The following is a 16069-nucleotide window of genomic DNA, read 5'->3' as shown; positions in this document are numbered from 1 at the left end:
TGCACTGGCGTTCCTTTCATTAGCGCTTTTACTCTAGGTTACAGTAAAACACACCATCGAAAGGAATATAGGAGAAAAGGAGCGCATATGCTTTGCTTCAAACAAGAAAACTGTAGCAGAAACCTTTTTTAATGAAAAAGAATAGCCCACCCTTGGCGGGACTCGAACCTGCCATCCCCGGTTTAGGAGACCGATGCCTTATCCGTTAGGGCACGAGGGCGATGTGCGAGCGATGCACTGGCGTTCCTTTCATTAGCGCTTTTACTCTAGGTTGCAGTAGAACACACTATTGAAAGGAATATAGGAAAAAGGGAAATGCACTTGCTTTGGTTCAAGCGAGAAAACTAGCAAAACCCTTTGTTAATGAAAAAGGATAACCAACCCTCGGCGGGACTTGAACCTGCAATCTCCCGTTTAGAAGACCGATGCCTTATTCGTTAGGCCAACAGGGTGATGTGCGAGTGATGCACTAGCGTTCTTTTCATTAGCGCGTTTACTCTAGGTTACAGTAAAACACATCATCCAAAGGAATATAGGGGAAAAGGAAACGCATATGATTTTCTTCAAGCAAGAAAACTGTAGCACAAACCCTTTGGTAATGTAAAAAGAATAACCCACACTCGGCGGGACTCGAACCCGATATCCCCCGTTTAGAAGACCGATGCCTTATTCGTTAGGCCACGAGGGCGATGTGCGAGCGATGCACTAGCGTTCCTTTCATCAGCACTTTTACTCTAGGTTACTGTAGAACGCACCATCGAAAGGAATATAGGGGAAAAGGAAACGCATATGCTCTGCTTCAAGCAAGAAAACTGTTGCAGAAACCCTTGGTATTGAAAAAGGATAACCCATCCTCGGCGAAACACGAATCCGCAATTCCGGTTTGGAAGACCGATGCCTTATCCGTTAGGCCATGAGAGCAACGTGCGATTGATGCACTAACGTTCCTTTCATTAGCGCTTTTACTTTAGGTTACAGTAGAACACACCATCGAAATTAATATAGGAGAAAGGGAAATGCGCATGCTTTGGTTCAAGCAAGAAAACTGTTGCAGAAACCCTTGGTATTGAAAAAGGATAACCCACCCTTGGCGGGACACGAATCCGCAATCCCGGTTTGGAAGACCGATGCCTTATTCGTTAGGCCACGAGGGCGATATGCGAGCGTAGCACTAGCGTTCTTTTCATTAGCGCGTATACTTTAGGTTACAGTAAAACACACCATCGAAAGGAATATAGGAGAAAAGGAGCACATATGCTTTGCTTCAAACAAGAAAACTGCAGCAGAAACCCTTTGTTAATGAAGAAGAATAACCCACCCTTGGCGGGACTCGAACCCGCAATCCCCCGTTTGGAAGACCGATGCCTTATTCGTTAGGCCACGAGGGCGATGTGCGAGCGATGCACAGGCGTTCCTTTCATTAGCGCTTTTACTCTAGGTTGCAGTAGAACTCATCATCGAAAGGAATGTAGGAGGAAAGGAAATGCATATGCTTTGCTTCAAGCAAGAAAACTGTAGCACAAACCCTTTGTTAATGAAAAAGTGTAACTCACCCTCGGTGGGACTCGAACCAGCAATCCCCGGTTTAGGAGACCGATGCCTTATTCGTTAGGCCACGAGGGCGATGTGCGAGCGATGCACAGGCGTTCCTTTCATTAGCGCGTTTACTCTAGGTTACAGTAAAACCCATCATCGAAAGGAATATAGGGGAAAAGAAAATGCATATGCTTTGGTTCAAGCAAGAAAACTGCGGGAGAAACCCTTTGTTAGTAGAAAAGGATAACCCACCCTCGGCGGGACTCGAACCCGCAATTCCCGGTTTAGAAGACCGATGCCTTATCCGTTAGGCCACGAGGGCGATGTGCGAGCGATGCACTGGCGTTCCTTTCATTAGCGCTTTTACTCTAGGTTGCAGTAGAACACACCATCGAAAGGAATATAGGGGAAAAGAAAACGCATTTGCTTTGCTGCAAGCAAAAAAACTGTAGCAGAAACCCTTTGATAATGAAAAAGAATATCCCACCCTCGGCGGGACTCGACCCCGCCATCCGCGGTTTAGGAGACCAATGCCTTATCTGTTAGGCCACGAGGGCGATGTGCGAGCGATGCACTGGCGTTCCTTTCATTAGCGCTTTTACTCTACGTTGCAGTAGAACACACCATTGAAAGGAATATAGGAAAAGGGAAATGCACTTGATTTGGTTCAAGCGAGAAAACTAGCAAAACCCTTTGTTAGTGAAAAAGGATAACCAACCCTCGGCGGGACTCGAACCCGCAATCCCCTGTTTAGAAGACCGATGCCTTATTCGTTAGGCCAAGAGGGCGATGTGCGAGCGATGCACTAGCGTTCTTTTCATTAGCGCGTTTACTCTAGGTTACAGTAGAACACATCATCCAAAGGAATATAAGGGAAAAGGAAACGCATATGATTTGCTTCAAGCAAGAAAACTGTGGCACAAACCCTTTGGTAATGAAAAAGGATATCGCAACCTCGGCGGGACTCGAACCCGCAGTCCCCGGTTAAGGAGACCGATGCCTTATCCGTTAGGCCACGAGGGCGATGTGCGAGCGATGCACTGGCGTTCCTTTCATTAGCACTTTTACTCTAGGTTACTGTAGAACACACATTTGAAAGGAATATAGGGGAAAAGGAAACGCATATGCTTTGCTTCAAGCAAGAAAACAGTAGCAAAAACCCTTGGTAATGTAAAAAGGATAACCGACACTCGGCGGAACTCGAACCCGCAATCCCCGGTTTAGAAGACCGATGCCTTGATCGTTAGGCCACAAGGGCGATGTGCGAACGATGCACTGGCGTTCCTTTCATCAGCACTTTTACTCTAGGTTACTGTAGAACGCACCATCGAAAGGAATATAGGGGAAAAGGAAACGCATATGCTCTGCTTCAAGCAAGAAAACTGTTGCAGAAACCCTTGGTATTGAAAAAGGATAACCCACCCTCGGCGAAACACGAATCCGCAATCCCGGTTTGGAAGACCGATGCCTTATCCGTTAGGCCACGAGAGCAACGTGCGATTGATGCACTAACGTTCCTTTCATTAGCGCTTTTACTTTAGGTTACAGTAGAACACACCATCGAAATTAATATAGGAGAAAGGGAAATGCACATGCTTTGGTTCAAGCAAGAAAACTGTTGCAGAAACCCTTGGTATTGAAAAAGGATAACCCACCCTTGGCGGGACACGAATCCGCAATCCCGGTTTGGAAGACCGATGCCTTATTCGTTAGGCCACGAGGGCGATGTGCGAGCGTAGCACTAGCGTTCTTTTCATTAGCGCGTATACTTTAGGTTACAGTAAAACACACCATCGAAAGGAATATAGGAGAAAAGGAGCACATATGCTTTGCTTCAAACAAGAAAACTGTAGCAGAAGCCCTTTGTTAATGAAGAAGAATAACCCACCCTTGGCGGGACTCGAACCTGCAATCCCCCGTTTGGAAGACCGATGCCTTATTCGTTAATCCACGAGGGCGATGTGCGAGCAATGCACAGGCGTTCCTTTCATTAGCGCTTTTACTCAAGGTTGCAGTAGAACTCATCATCGAAAGAAATATAGGAGGAAAGGAAATGCATATGCTTTGCTTCAAGCAAGAAAACTGTAGCACAAACCCTTTGTTAATGAAAAAGAGTAACTCACCCTCGGTGGGACTCGAACCAGCAATCCCCGGTTTAGGAGACCGATACCTTATCCGTAAGGCCATGATGCAATGTGCGAGCGATGCACTAGCGTTCTTTTCATTAGCGCGTTTACTCTAGGTTACAGTAGAACCCATCATCGAAAGGAATATAGAGGAAAAGGAAATGCATATGCTTTGGTTCAAGCGCGAAAACTTTGGGAGAAACTCTTTGGTAATAAAAAAAAATAACCCACCCTCCGCGGGACTCAAATCCGCAATTCCCTGTTTGGAATACCGATGCCTTATCTGTTAGGCCACGAGGGCGATGTGCGAGCGATGCACTGGCGTTCCTTTCATTAGCGCTTTTACTCTAGGTTGCAGTAGAACACACCATCGAAAGGAATATAGGGGAAAAGAAAACGCATTTGCTTTGCTGCAAGCAAAAAAACTGTAGCAGAAACCCTTTGTTAATGAAAAAGAGTAACTCACCCTCGGTGGGACTCGAACCAGCAATTCCCGGTTTAGGAGACCGATACCTTATCCGTAAGGCCATGATGGCGATGTGCGAGCGATGCACTAGCGTTCTTTTCATTAGCGCGTTTACTCTGGGTTACAGTAGAACCCATCATCGAAAGGAATATAGAGGAAAAGGAAATGCATATGCTTTGGTTCAAGCGAGAAAACTTGGGGAGAAACTCTTTGGTGATAAAAAAAAATAACCCACCCTGCGCGGGACTCGAACCCGCAATTCCCGGTTTAGATGACCGATGCCTTATCCGTTAGGCCACGAGGGCGATGTGCGAGCGATGCACTGGCGTTCCTTTCATTAGCGCTTTTACTCTAGGTTGCAGTAGAACACACCATCGAAAGGAATATAGGGGAAAAGAAAACGCATTTGCTTTGCTGCAAGCAAAAAAACTGTAGCAGAAACCCTTTGATAATGAAAAACAATATCCCTCCCTCGGCAGGACTCGACACCGCCATCCGCGGTTTAGGAGACCAATGCCTTATCTGTTAGGCCACGAGGGCGATGTGCGAGCGATGCACTGGCGTTCCTTTCATTAGCGCTTTTACTCTAGGTTGCAGTAGAACACACCATTGAAAGGAATATAGGAAAAAGGGAAATGCACTTGATTTGGTTCAAGCGAGAAAACTAGCAAAACCCTTTGTTAATGAAAAAGGATAACCAACCCTCGGCGGGACTCGAACCCGCAATCCCCTGTTTAGAAGACCGATGCCTTATTCGTTAGGCCAAGAGGGCGATGTGCGAGCGATGCACTAGCGTTCTTTTCATTAGCGCGTTTACTCTAGGTTACAGTAGAACACATCATCCAAAGGAATATAAGGGAAAAGGAAACGCATATGATTTGCTTCAAGCAAGAAAACTGTGGCACAAACCCTTTGGTGATGAAAAAGGATATCGCAACCTCGGCGGGACTCAAACCCGCAGTCCCCGGTTTAGGAGACCGATGCCTTATCCGTTAGGCCACGAGGGCGATGTGCGAGCGATGCACTGGCGTTCCTTTCATTAGCACTTTTACTCTAGGTTACTGTAGAACACACATTTGAAAGGAATATAGGGGAAAAGGAAACGCATATGCTTTGCTTCAAGCAAGAAAACTGTAGCAAAAACCCTTGGTAATGTAAAAAGGATAACCCACACTCGGCGGAACTCGAACCCGCAATCCCCGGTTTAGAAGACCGATGCCTTGATCGTTAGGCCACAAGGGCGATGTGCGAGCGATGCACTGGCGTTCCTTTCATCAGCACTTTTACTCTAGGTTACTGTAGAACGCACCATCGAAAGGAATATAGAGGAAAAGGAAACGCATATGCTCTGCTTCAAGCAAGAAAACTGTTGCAGAAACCCTTGGTATTGAAAAAGGATAACCCACCCTCGGCGAAACACGAATCCGCAATCCCGGTTTGGAAGACCGATGCCTTATCCGGTAGGCCACGAGAGCAACGTGCGATTGATGCACTAACGTTCCTTTCATTAGCGCTTTTACTTTAGGTTACAGTAGAACACACCATCGAAATTAATATAGGAGAAAGGGAAATGCACATGCTTTGGTTCAAGCAAGAAAACTGTTGCAGAAACCCTTGGTATTGAAAAAGGATAACCCACCCTTGGGGGGACACGAATCCGCAATCCCGGTTTGGAAGACCGATGTCTTATTCGTTAGGCCACGAGGGCGATGTGCGAGCGTAGCACTAGCGTTCTTTCATTAGCGCGTATACTTTAGGTTACAGTAAAACACACCATCGAAAGGAATATAGGAGAAAAGGAGCACATATGCTTTGCTTCAAACAAGAAAACTGTAGCAGAAACCCTTTGTTAATGAAGAAGAATAACCCACCCTTGGCGGGACTCGGACCTGCAATCCCCCGTTTGGAAGACCGATGCCTTATTCGTTAGGCCACGAGCGCGATGTGCGAGCGATGCACAGGCGTTCCTTTCATTAGCGCTTTTACTCTAGGTTGCAGTAGAACTCATCATCGAAAGGAATATAGGAGGGAAGGAAATGCATATGCTTTGCTTCAAGCAAGAAAACTGTAGCACAAACCCTTTGTTAATGAAAAAGAGTAACTCACCCTCGGTGGGACTCGAACCAGCAATCCCCGGTTTAGGAGACCTATACCTTATCCGTAAGGCCATGATGGCGATGTGCGAGCGATGCACTAGCGTTCTTTTCATTAGCGCGTTTACTCTAGGTTACAGTAGAACCCATCATCGAAAGGAATATAGACGAAAAGGAAATGCATATGCTTTGGTTCAAGCGAGAAAACTTTGGGAGAAACTCTTTGGTAATAAAAAAAAATAACCCACCCTCCGCGGGACTCAAATCCGCAATTCCCTGTTTGGAATACCGATGCCTTATCCGTTAGGCCACGAGGGCGACGTGCGAGCGATGCACTGGCGTTCCTTTCATTAGCGCGTTTACTCTAGGTTACAGTAGAACCCATCATCGAAAGGAATATAGGGGAAAAGAAAATGCATATGCTTTGGTTCAAGCAAGAAAACTGTGGGAAAAACCCTTTGTTAGTAAAAAGGATAACCCACCCTGGGCGGAACTCGAACCCGCAATTCCCGGTTTAGAAGACCGATGCCTTATCCGTTAGGCCACGAAGGCTATGTGCGAGTGATGCACTGGCGTTCCTTTCATTAGCGCGTTTACTCTAGGTTCCAGTAGAACACAACATCGAAAGGAATATAGGGGAAAAGGAAACGCATATGCTTTGCTTCAAGCAAGAAAACTGTAGCAAAAACCCTTGGTAATGTAAAAAGGATAACCCACACTCGGCGGGACTCGAACCCGCTATCCCCGGTTTAGAAGACCGGTGCCTTATCCGTTAGGCCGCGAGGGCGATGTGCGAGCGATGCACTGGCGTTCCTTTCATCAGCACTTTTACTCTAGGTTGCAGTAGAACACACTATCGAAAGGAATATAGGGGAAAAGAAAACGCAATTGCTTTGCTGCAAGCAAGAAAACTGTAGCAGAAACCCTTTGTTAATGAAAAAGAATATCCCACTCTCGGCGGGACTCGACCCCGCCATCCCCTCTTAAGGAGACCGATGCCTTATCAGTTAGACCACGAGGGCGATGTGCGAGCGGTGCACTGGCGTTCCTTTCATTAGCGCTTTTACTCTAGGTTGCAGTAGAACACACTATCGAAAGGAATATAGGGGAAAAGAAAACGCAATTGCTTTGCTGCAAGCAAGAAAACTGTAGCAGAAACCCTTTGTTAATGAAAAAGAATATCCCACCCTCGGCAGGACTCGACCCCGCCATCCCCGGTTTAGGAGACCGATGCCTTATCCGTTAGGCCACGAGGGCGATGTGCGAGCGATGCACTGGCGTTCCTTTCATTAGCGCTTTTACTCTAGGTTACAGTAAAACACACAATCGAAAGGAATATAGGGGAAAAGAAAATGCATATGCTTTGGTTCAAGCAAGAAAACTGTGGGAAAAACCCTTTGTTAGTAAAAAAGGATAACCCACCCTCGGCGGGACTTGAACCCGCCATTCCTGGTTTAGGAGACCGATGCCTTATCCGTTAGGCCACGAGGGCGATGTGCGAGCGATGCCCAGGCTTTCCTTTCATTAGCGCTTTTACTCTAGGTTTCAGTAGAACACACCATCGAAAGGGATATAGGGGAAAAGAAAACGCCTTTGCTTTCCTGCAAGCAAGAAAACTGTAGCAAAAACCATTTGTTAATGAAAAAGAATATCCCACCCTCAGCGGGACTCGACCCCGCCATCCCCGGTTTAGGAGACCGATGCCTTATCCGTTAGGGCACGAGGGCGATGTGCGAGCGATGCACTGGCGTTCCTTTCATTAGCGCTTTTACTCTAGGTGGCAGTAGAACACACTATTGAAAGGAATATAGGAAAAAGGGAAATGCACTTGCTTTGGTTCAAGCGAGAAAACTAGCAAAACCCTTTGTTAATGAAAAAGGATAACCAAACCTCGGCGGGACTCGAACCCGCAATCTCCCGTTTAGAAGACCGATGCCTTATTCGTTAGGCCAACAGGATGATGTGCGAGTGATGCACTAGCGTTCTTTTCATTAGCGCGTTTACTCTAGGTTACAGTAGAACACATCATCCAAAGGAATATAGGGGAAAAGGAAACGCATATGATTTGCTTCAAGCAAGAAAACTGTAGCACAAACCCTTTGGTAATGTAAAAAGGATAACCCACACTCGGTGGGACTCGAACCCGCAATCCCCGGTTTAGAAGACCGATGCCTTATTTGTTAGGCCACGAGGGCGATGTGCGAGCGATGCACTGGCGTTCCTTTCATCAGCACTTTTACTCTAGGTTACTGTAGAACGCACCATCGAAAGTAATATAGGGGAAAAGGAAACGCATATGCTCTGCTTCAAGCAAGAAAACTGTTGCAGAAACCCTTGGTATTGAAAAAGGATAACCCACCCTCGGCGAAACACGAATCCGCAATCCCGGTTTGGAAGACCGATGCCTTATCCGTTAGGCCACGAGAGCAACGTGCGATTGATGCACTAACGTTCCTTTCAATAGCGCTTTTACTTTAGGTTACAGTAGAACACACCATCGAAATTAATATAGGAGAAAGGGAAATGCGCATGCTTTGGTTCAAGCAAGAAAACTGTTGCAGAAACCCTTGGTATTGAAAAAGGATAACCCACCCTTGGCGGGACACGAATCCGCAATCCAGGTTTGGAAGACCGATGCCTTATTCGTTTGGCCACGAGGGCGATATGCGAGCGTAGCACTAGCGTTCTTTTCATTAGCGCGTATACTTTAGGTTACAGTAAAACACACCATCGAAAGGAATATAGGAGAAAAGGAGCACATATGCTTTGCTTCAAACAAGAAAACTGCAGCAGAAACCCTTTGTTAATGAAGAAGAATAACCCACCCTTGGCGGGACTCGAACCCGCGATCCCCCGTTTGGAAGACCGATGCCTTATTCGTTAGGCCACGAGGGCGATGTGCGAGCGATGCACAGACGTTCCTTTCATTAGCGCTTTTACTCTAGGTTGCAGTAGAACTCATCCTCGAAAGGAATATACGAGGAAAGGAAATGCATATGCTTTGCTTCAAGCAAGAAAACTGTAGCACAAACCCTTTGTTAATGAAAAAGAGTAACTCACCCTCGGTGGGACTCGAACCAGCAATCCCCGGTTTAGGAGACCGATGCCTTATCCGTTAGGCCATGATGGCAATGTGCGAGCGATGCACTAGCGTTCTTTTCATTAGCGCGTTTACTCTAGGTTACAGTAGAACCCATCATCGAAAGGAATATAGGAAAAAGGGAAATGCACTTGATTTGGTTCAAGCGAGAAAACTAGCAAAACCCTTTGTTAATGAAAAAGGATAACCAACCCTCGGCGGGACTCGAACCCGCAATCCCCTGTTTAGAAGACCAATGCCTTATTCGTTAGGCCAAGAGGGCGATGTGCGAGCGATGCACTAGCGTTCTTTTCATTAGCGCGTTTACTCTAGGTTACAGTAGAACACATCATCCAAAGGAATATAAGGAAAAAAGAAACGCATATGATTTGCTTCAAGCAAGAAAACTGTAGCAAAAACCCTTGGTAATGTAAAAAGGATAACCCACACTCGGCGGGACTCGAACCCGCTATCCCCGGTTTAGAAGACCGATGCCTTATCCGTTAGGCCGCGAGGGCGATGTGCGAGCGATGCACTGGCGTTCCTTTCATCAGCACTTTTACTCTAGGTTACTGTAGAACGCACCATCGAAAGGAATATAGGGGAAAAGGAAACGCATATGCTCTGCTTCAAGCAAGAAAACTGTTGCAGAAACCCTTGGTATTGAAAAAGGATAACCCACCCTCGGCGGGACACGAATCCGCACTCCCCGGTTTAGGAGACCGATGCCTTATCTGTTAGGCCACGAGGGCGATATGCGGGCGATGCACTGGCGTTCCATTCATTAGCGCTTTTACTCTAGGTTGCAGTAGAACACACCATCGAAAGGAATATGGGGGAAAAGGAAACGCAAATGCTTTGCTGCAAGCAAGAAAACTGTAGCAGAAACGCTTTGTTAATGAAAAAGAATATCCCACCCTCGGCGGGACTCGACCCAGCCATCCCCGGTTTAGGAGACCGATGCCTTATCCGTTAGGCCACGAGGGCGATGTGCGAGCGATGCACTGGCGTTCCTTTCATTAGCGCTTTTACTCTAGGTTGCAGTAGAACACACCATCGAAAGGAATAAAGGGGAAAAGAAAACGCAATTGCTTTGCTGCAAGCAAGAAAACTGTAGCAGAAACCCTTTGTTAATGAAAAAGAATATCCCACCCTCGGCGGGACTCGACCCCGCCATCCCCTCTTTAGGAGACCGATGCCTTATCCGTTAGACCACGAGGGCGATGTGCGAGCGATGCACTGGCGTTCCTTTCATTAGCGCTTTTACTCTAGGTTGCAGTAGAACACACTATCGAAAGGAATATAGGGGAAAAGAAAACGCAATTGCTTTGCTGCAAGCAAGAAAACTGTAGCAGAAACCCTTTGTTAATGAAAAAGAATATCCCACCCTCGGCGGGACTCGACCCCGCCATCCCCGGTTTAGGAGACCGAAGCCTTATCCGTTAGGCCACGAGGGCGATGTGCGAGCGATGCACTGGCGTTCCTTTCATTAGCGCTTTTACTCTAGGTTACAGTAAAACACACAATCGAAAGGAATATAGGGGAAAAGAAAATGCATATGCTTTGGTTCAAGCAAGAAAACTGTGGGAAAAACCCTTTGTTAGTAAAAAAGGATAACCCACCCTCGGCGGGACTTGAACCCGCCATTCCTGGTTTAGGAGACCGATGCCTTATCCGTTAGGCCACGAGGGCGATGTGCGAGCGATGCCCAGGCTTTCCTTTCATTAGCGCTTTTACTCTAGGTTTCAGTAGAACACACCATCGAAAGGGATATAGGGGAAAAGAAAACGCCTTTGCTTTCCTGCAAGCAAGAAAACTGTAGCAAAAACCATTTGTTAATGAAAAAGAATATCCCACCCTCAGCGGGACTCGACCCCGCCATCCCCGGTTTAGGAGACCGATGCCTTATCCGTTAGGGCACGAGGGCGATGTGCGAGCGATGCACTGGCGTTCCTTTCATTAGCGCTTTTACTCTAGGTGGCAGTAGAACACACTATTGAAAGGAATATAGGAAAAAGGGAAATGCACTTGCTTTGGTTCAAGCGAGAAAACTAGCAAAACCCTTTGTTAATGAAAAAGGATAACCAAACCTCGGCGGGACTCGAACCCGCAATCTCCCGTTTAGAAGACCGATGCCTTATTCGTTAGGCCAACAGGATGATGTGCGAGTGATGCACTAGCGTTCTTTTCATTAGCGCGTTTACTCTAGGTTACAGTAGAACACATCATCCAAAGGAATATAGGGGAAAAGGAAACGCATATGATTTGCTTCAAGCAAGAAAACTGTAGCACAAACCCTTTGGTAATGTAAAAAGGATAACCCACACTCGGTGGGACTCGAACCCGCAATCCCCGGTTTAGAAGACCGATGCCTTATTTGTTAGGCCACGAGGGCGATGTGCGAGCGATGCACTGGCGTTCCTTTCATCAGCACTTTTACTCTAGGTTACTGTAGAACGCACCATCGAAAGTAATATAGGGGAAAAGGAAACGCATATGCTCTGCTTCAAGCAAGAAAACTGTTGCAGAAACCCTTGGTATTGAAAAAGGATAACCCACCCTCGGCGAAACACGAATCCGCAATCCCGGTTTGGAAGACCGATGCCTTATCCGTTAGGCCACGAGAGCAACGTGCGATTGATGCACTAACGTTCCTTTCAATAGCGCTTTTACTTTAGGTTACAGTAGAACACACCATCGAAATTAATATAGGAGAAAGGGAAATGCGCATGCTTTGGTTCAAGCAAGAAAACTGTTGCAGAAACCCTTGGTATTGAAAAAGGATAACCCACCCTTGGCGGGACACGAATCCGCAATCCAGGTTTGGAAGACCGATGCCTTATTCGTTTGGCCACGAGGGCGATATGCGAGCGTAGCACTAGCGTTCTTTTCATTAGCGCGTATACTTTAGGTTACAGTAAAACACACCATCGAAAGGAATATAGGAGAAAAGGAGCACATATGCTTTGCTTCAAACAAGAAAACTGCAGCAGAAACCCTTTGTTAATGAAGAAGAATAACCCACCCTTGGCGGGACTCGAACCCGCGATCCCCCGTTTGGAAGACCGATGCCTTATTCGTTAGGCCACGAGGGCGATGTGCGAGCGATGCACAGACGTTCCTTTCATTAGCGCTTTTACTCTAGGTTGCAGTAGAACTCATCCTCGAAAGGAATATACGAGGAAAGGAAATGCATATGCTTTGCTTCAAGCAAGAAAACTGTAGCACAAACCCTTTGTTAATGAAAAAGAGTAACTCACCCTCGGTGGGACTCGAACCAGCAATCCCCGGTTTAGGAGACCGATGCCTTATCCGTTAGGCCATGATGGCAATGTGCGAGCGATGCACTAGCGTTCTTTTCATTAGCGCGTTTACTCTAGGTTACAGTAGAACCCATCATCGAAAGGAATATAGGAAAAAGGGAAATGCACTTGATTTGGTTCAAGCGAGAAAACTAGCAAAACCCTTTGTTAATGAAAAAGGATAACCAACCCTCGGCGGGACTCGAACCCGCAATCCCCTGTTTAGAAGACCAATGCCTTATTCGTTAGGCCAAGAGGGCGATGTGCGAGCGATGCACTAGCGTTCTTTTCATTAGCGCGTTTACTCTAGGTTACAGTAGAACACATCATCCAAAGGAATATAAGGAAAAAAGAAACGCATATGATTTGCTTCAAGCAAGAAAACTGTAGCAAAAACCCTTGGTAATGTAAAAAGGATAACCCACACTCGGCGGGACTCGAACCCGCTATCCCCGGTTTAGAAGACCGATGCCTTATCCGTTAGGCCGCGAGGGCGATGTGCGAGCGATGCACTGGCGTTCCTTTCATCAGCACTTTTACTCTAGGTTACTGTAGAACGCACCATCGAAAGGAATATAGGGGAAAAGGAAACGCATATGCTCTGCTTCAAGCAAGAAAACTGTTGCAGAAACCCTTGGTATTGAAAAAGGATAACCCACCCTCGGCGGGACACGAATCCGCACTCCCCGGTTTAGGAGACCGATGCCTTATCTGTTAGGCCACGAGGGCGATATGCGGGCGATGCACTGGCGTTCCATTCATTAGCGCTTTTACTCTAGGTTGCAGTAGAACACACCATCGAAAGGAATATGGGGGAAAAGGAAACGCAAATGCTTTGCTGCAAGCAAGAAAACTGTAGCAGAAACGCTTTGTTAATGAAAAAGAATATCCCACCCTCGGCGGGACTCGACCCAGCCATCCCCGGTTTAGGAGACCGATGCCTTATCCGTTAGGCCACGAGGGCGATGTGCGAGCGATGCACTGGCGTTCCTTTCATTAGCGCTTTTACTCTAGGTTGCAGTAGAACACACCATCGAAAGGAATAAAGGGGAAAAGAAAACGCAATTGCTTTGCTGCAAGCAAGAAAACTGTAGCAGAAACCCTTTGTTAATGAAAAAGAATATCCCACCCTCGGCGGGACTCGACCCCGCCATCCCCTCTTTAGGAGACCGATGCCTTATCCGTTAGACCACGAGGGCGATGTGCGAGCGATGCACTGGCGTTCCTTTCATTAGCGCTTTTACTCTAGGTTGCAGTAGAACACACTATCGAAAGGAATATAGGGGAAAAGAAAACGCAATTGCTTTGCTGCAAGCAAGAAAACTGTAGCAGAAACCCTTTGTTAATGAAAAAGAATATCCCACCCTCGGCGGGACTCGACCCCGCCATCCCCGGTTTAGGAGACCGAAGCCTTATCCGTTAGGCCACGAGGGCGATGTGCGAGCGATGCACTGGCGTTCCTTTCATTAGCGCTTTTACTCTAGGTTACAGTAAAACACACAATCGAAAGGAATATAGGGGAAAAGAAAATGCATATGCTTTTGTTCAAGCAAGAAAACTGTGGGAAAAACCCTTTGTTAGTAAAAAAGGATAACCGACCCTCGGCGGGACTCGAACCCGCCATTCCTGGTTTAGGAGACCGATGCCTTATCCGTTAGGCCACGAGGGCGATGTGCGAGCGATGCCCAGGCGTTCCTTTCATTAGCGCTTTTACTCTAGGTTTCAGTAGAACACAACATCGAAAGGAATATAGGGGAAAAGAAAACGCCTTTGCTTTCCTGCAAGCAAGAAAACTGTAGCAAAAACCATTTGTTAATGAAAAAGAATATCCCACCCTCAGCGGGACTCGACCCCGCCATCCCCGGTTTAGGAGACCGATGCCTTATCCGTTAGGGCACGAGGGCGATGTGCGAGCGATGCACTGGCGTTCCTTTCATTAGCGCTTTTACTCTAGGTTGCAGTAGAACACACTATTGAAAGGAATATAGGAAAAAGGGAAATGCACTTGCCTTGGTTCAAGCGAGAAAACTAGCAAAACCCTTTGTTAATGAAAAAGGATAACCAACCCTCGGCGGGACTTGAACCCGCAATCTCCCGTTTAGAAGACCGATGCCTTATTCGTTAGGCCACGAGGGCGATATGCGAGCGTAGCACTAGCGTTCTTTTCATTAGCGCGTATACTTTAGGTTACAGTAAAACACACCATCGAAAGGAATATAGGAGAAAAGGAGCACATATGCTTTGCTTCAAACAAGAAAACTGCAGCAGAAACCCTTTGTTAATGAAGAAGAATAACCCACCATTGGCGGGACTCGAACCCGCAATCCCCGTTTGGAAGACCGATGCCTTACTCGTTAGGCCACGAGGGCGATGTGCGAGCGATGCACAGACGTTCCTTTCATTAGCGCTTTTCCTCTAGGTTGCAGTAGAACTCATCCTCGAAAGGAATATAGGAGGAAAGGAAATGCATATGCTTTGCTTCAAGCAAGAAAACTGTAGCACAAACCCTTTGTTAATGAAAAAGAGTAACTCACCCTCGGTGGGACTCGAACCAGCAATCCCCGGTTTAGGAGACCGATGCCTTATCCGTTAGGCCATGATGGCAATGTGCGAGCGATGCACTAGCGTTCTTTTCATTAGCGCGTTTACTCTAGGTTACAGTAGAACCCATCATCGAAAGGAATATAGAGGAAAAGTAAATGCATATGCTTTGGTTCAAGCGAGAAAACTTTGGGAGAAACTCTTTGTTAATAAAAAAAATAACCCACCCTCCGCGGGACTCGAATCCGCAATTCCCTGCTTGGAATACCGATGCCTTATCCGTTAGGCCACGAGGGCGACGTGCGAGCGATGCACTGGCGTTCCTTTCATTAGCGCGTTTACTCTAGGTTACAGTAGAACATATCATCGAAAGGAATATAGGGGAAAAGAAAATGCATATGCTTTGGTTCAAGCAAGAAAACTGCGGGAGAAACCCTTTGTTAGTAAAAAAGGATAACCCACCCTCGGCGGGACTCAAACCCGCAATTCCCGGTTTAGAAGACCGATGCCTTATCCGTTAGGCCACGAGGGCGATGTGCGAGCGATGCACTGGCGTTCCTTTCATTAGCGCTTTTACTCTAGGTTGCAGTAGAACACACCATCGAAAGGAATATAGGGGAAAAGAAAACGCATTTGCTTTGCTGCAAGCAAATAAACTGTAGCAGAAACCCTTTGATAATGAAAAAGAATATCCCACCCTCGGCGGGACTCGACCCCGCCATCCGCGGTTTAGGAGACCAATGCCTTATCTGTTAGGCCACGAGGGCGATGTGCGAGCGATGCACTGGCGTTCCTTTCATTAGCTCTTTTACTCTAGGTTGCAGTAGAACACACCATTGAAAGGAATATAGGAAAAAGGGAAATGCACTTGATTTGGTTCAAGCGAGAAAACTAGCAAAACCCTTTGTTAATGAAAAAGGATAACC

General features: G+C 46.8%; 2 non-coding genes across 2 annotated transcripts; both read right to left on the bottom strand.

Moving 5' to 3' along the window:
• Window positions 1-1785: 1785 nt before the first annotated feature.
• Window positions 1786-1858, bottom strand: TRNAR-UCU (transfer RNA arginine (anticodon UCU)). Its single transcript has one exon. It is a non-coding gene; the product is annotated as a tRNA-Arg (tRNA).
• A 3202-nt stretch (window positions 1859-5060) lies between these two features.
• Window positions 5061-5135, bottom strand: TRNAR-CCU (transfer RNA arginine (anticodon CCU)). The gene has a single exon. It is a non-coding gene; the product is annotated as a tRNA-Arg (tRNA).
• Window positions 5136-16069: the final 10934 nt, after the last annotated feature.

The sequence above is a fragment of the Rhipicephalus microplus genome, chromosome 2 (genome assembly GCF_043290135.1).
Source record: "Rhipicephalus microplus isolate Deutch F79 chromosome 2, USDA_Rmic, whole genome shotgun sequence".
Classification (NCBI taxonomy): domain Eukaryota; kingdom Metazoa; phylum Arthropoda; class Arachnida; order Ixodida; family Ixodidae; genus Rhipicephalus; species Rhipicephalus microplus.
The sequence above is the reverse complement of the archived record's forward strand: the minus strand, read 5'-3'. Positions and strand labels throughout refer to the sequence as shown.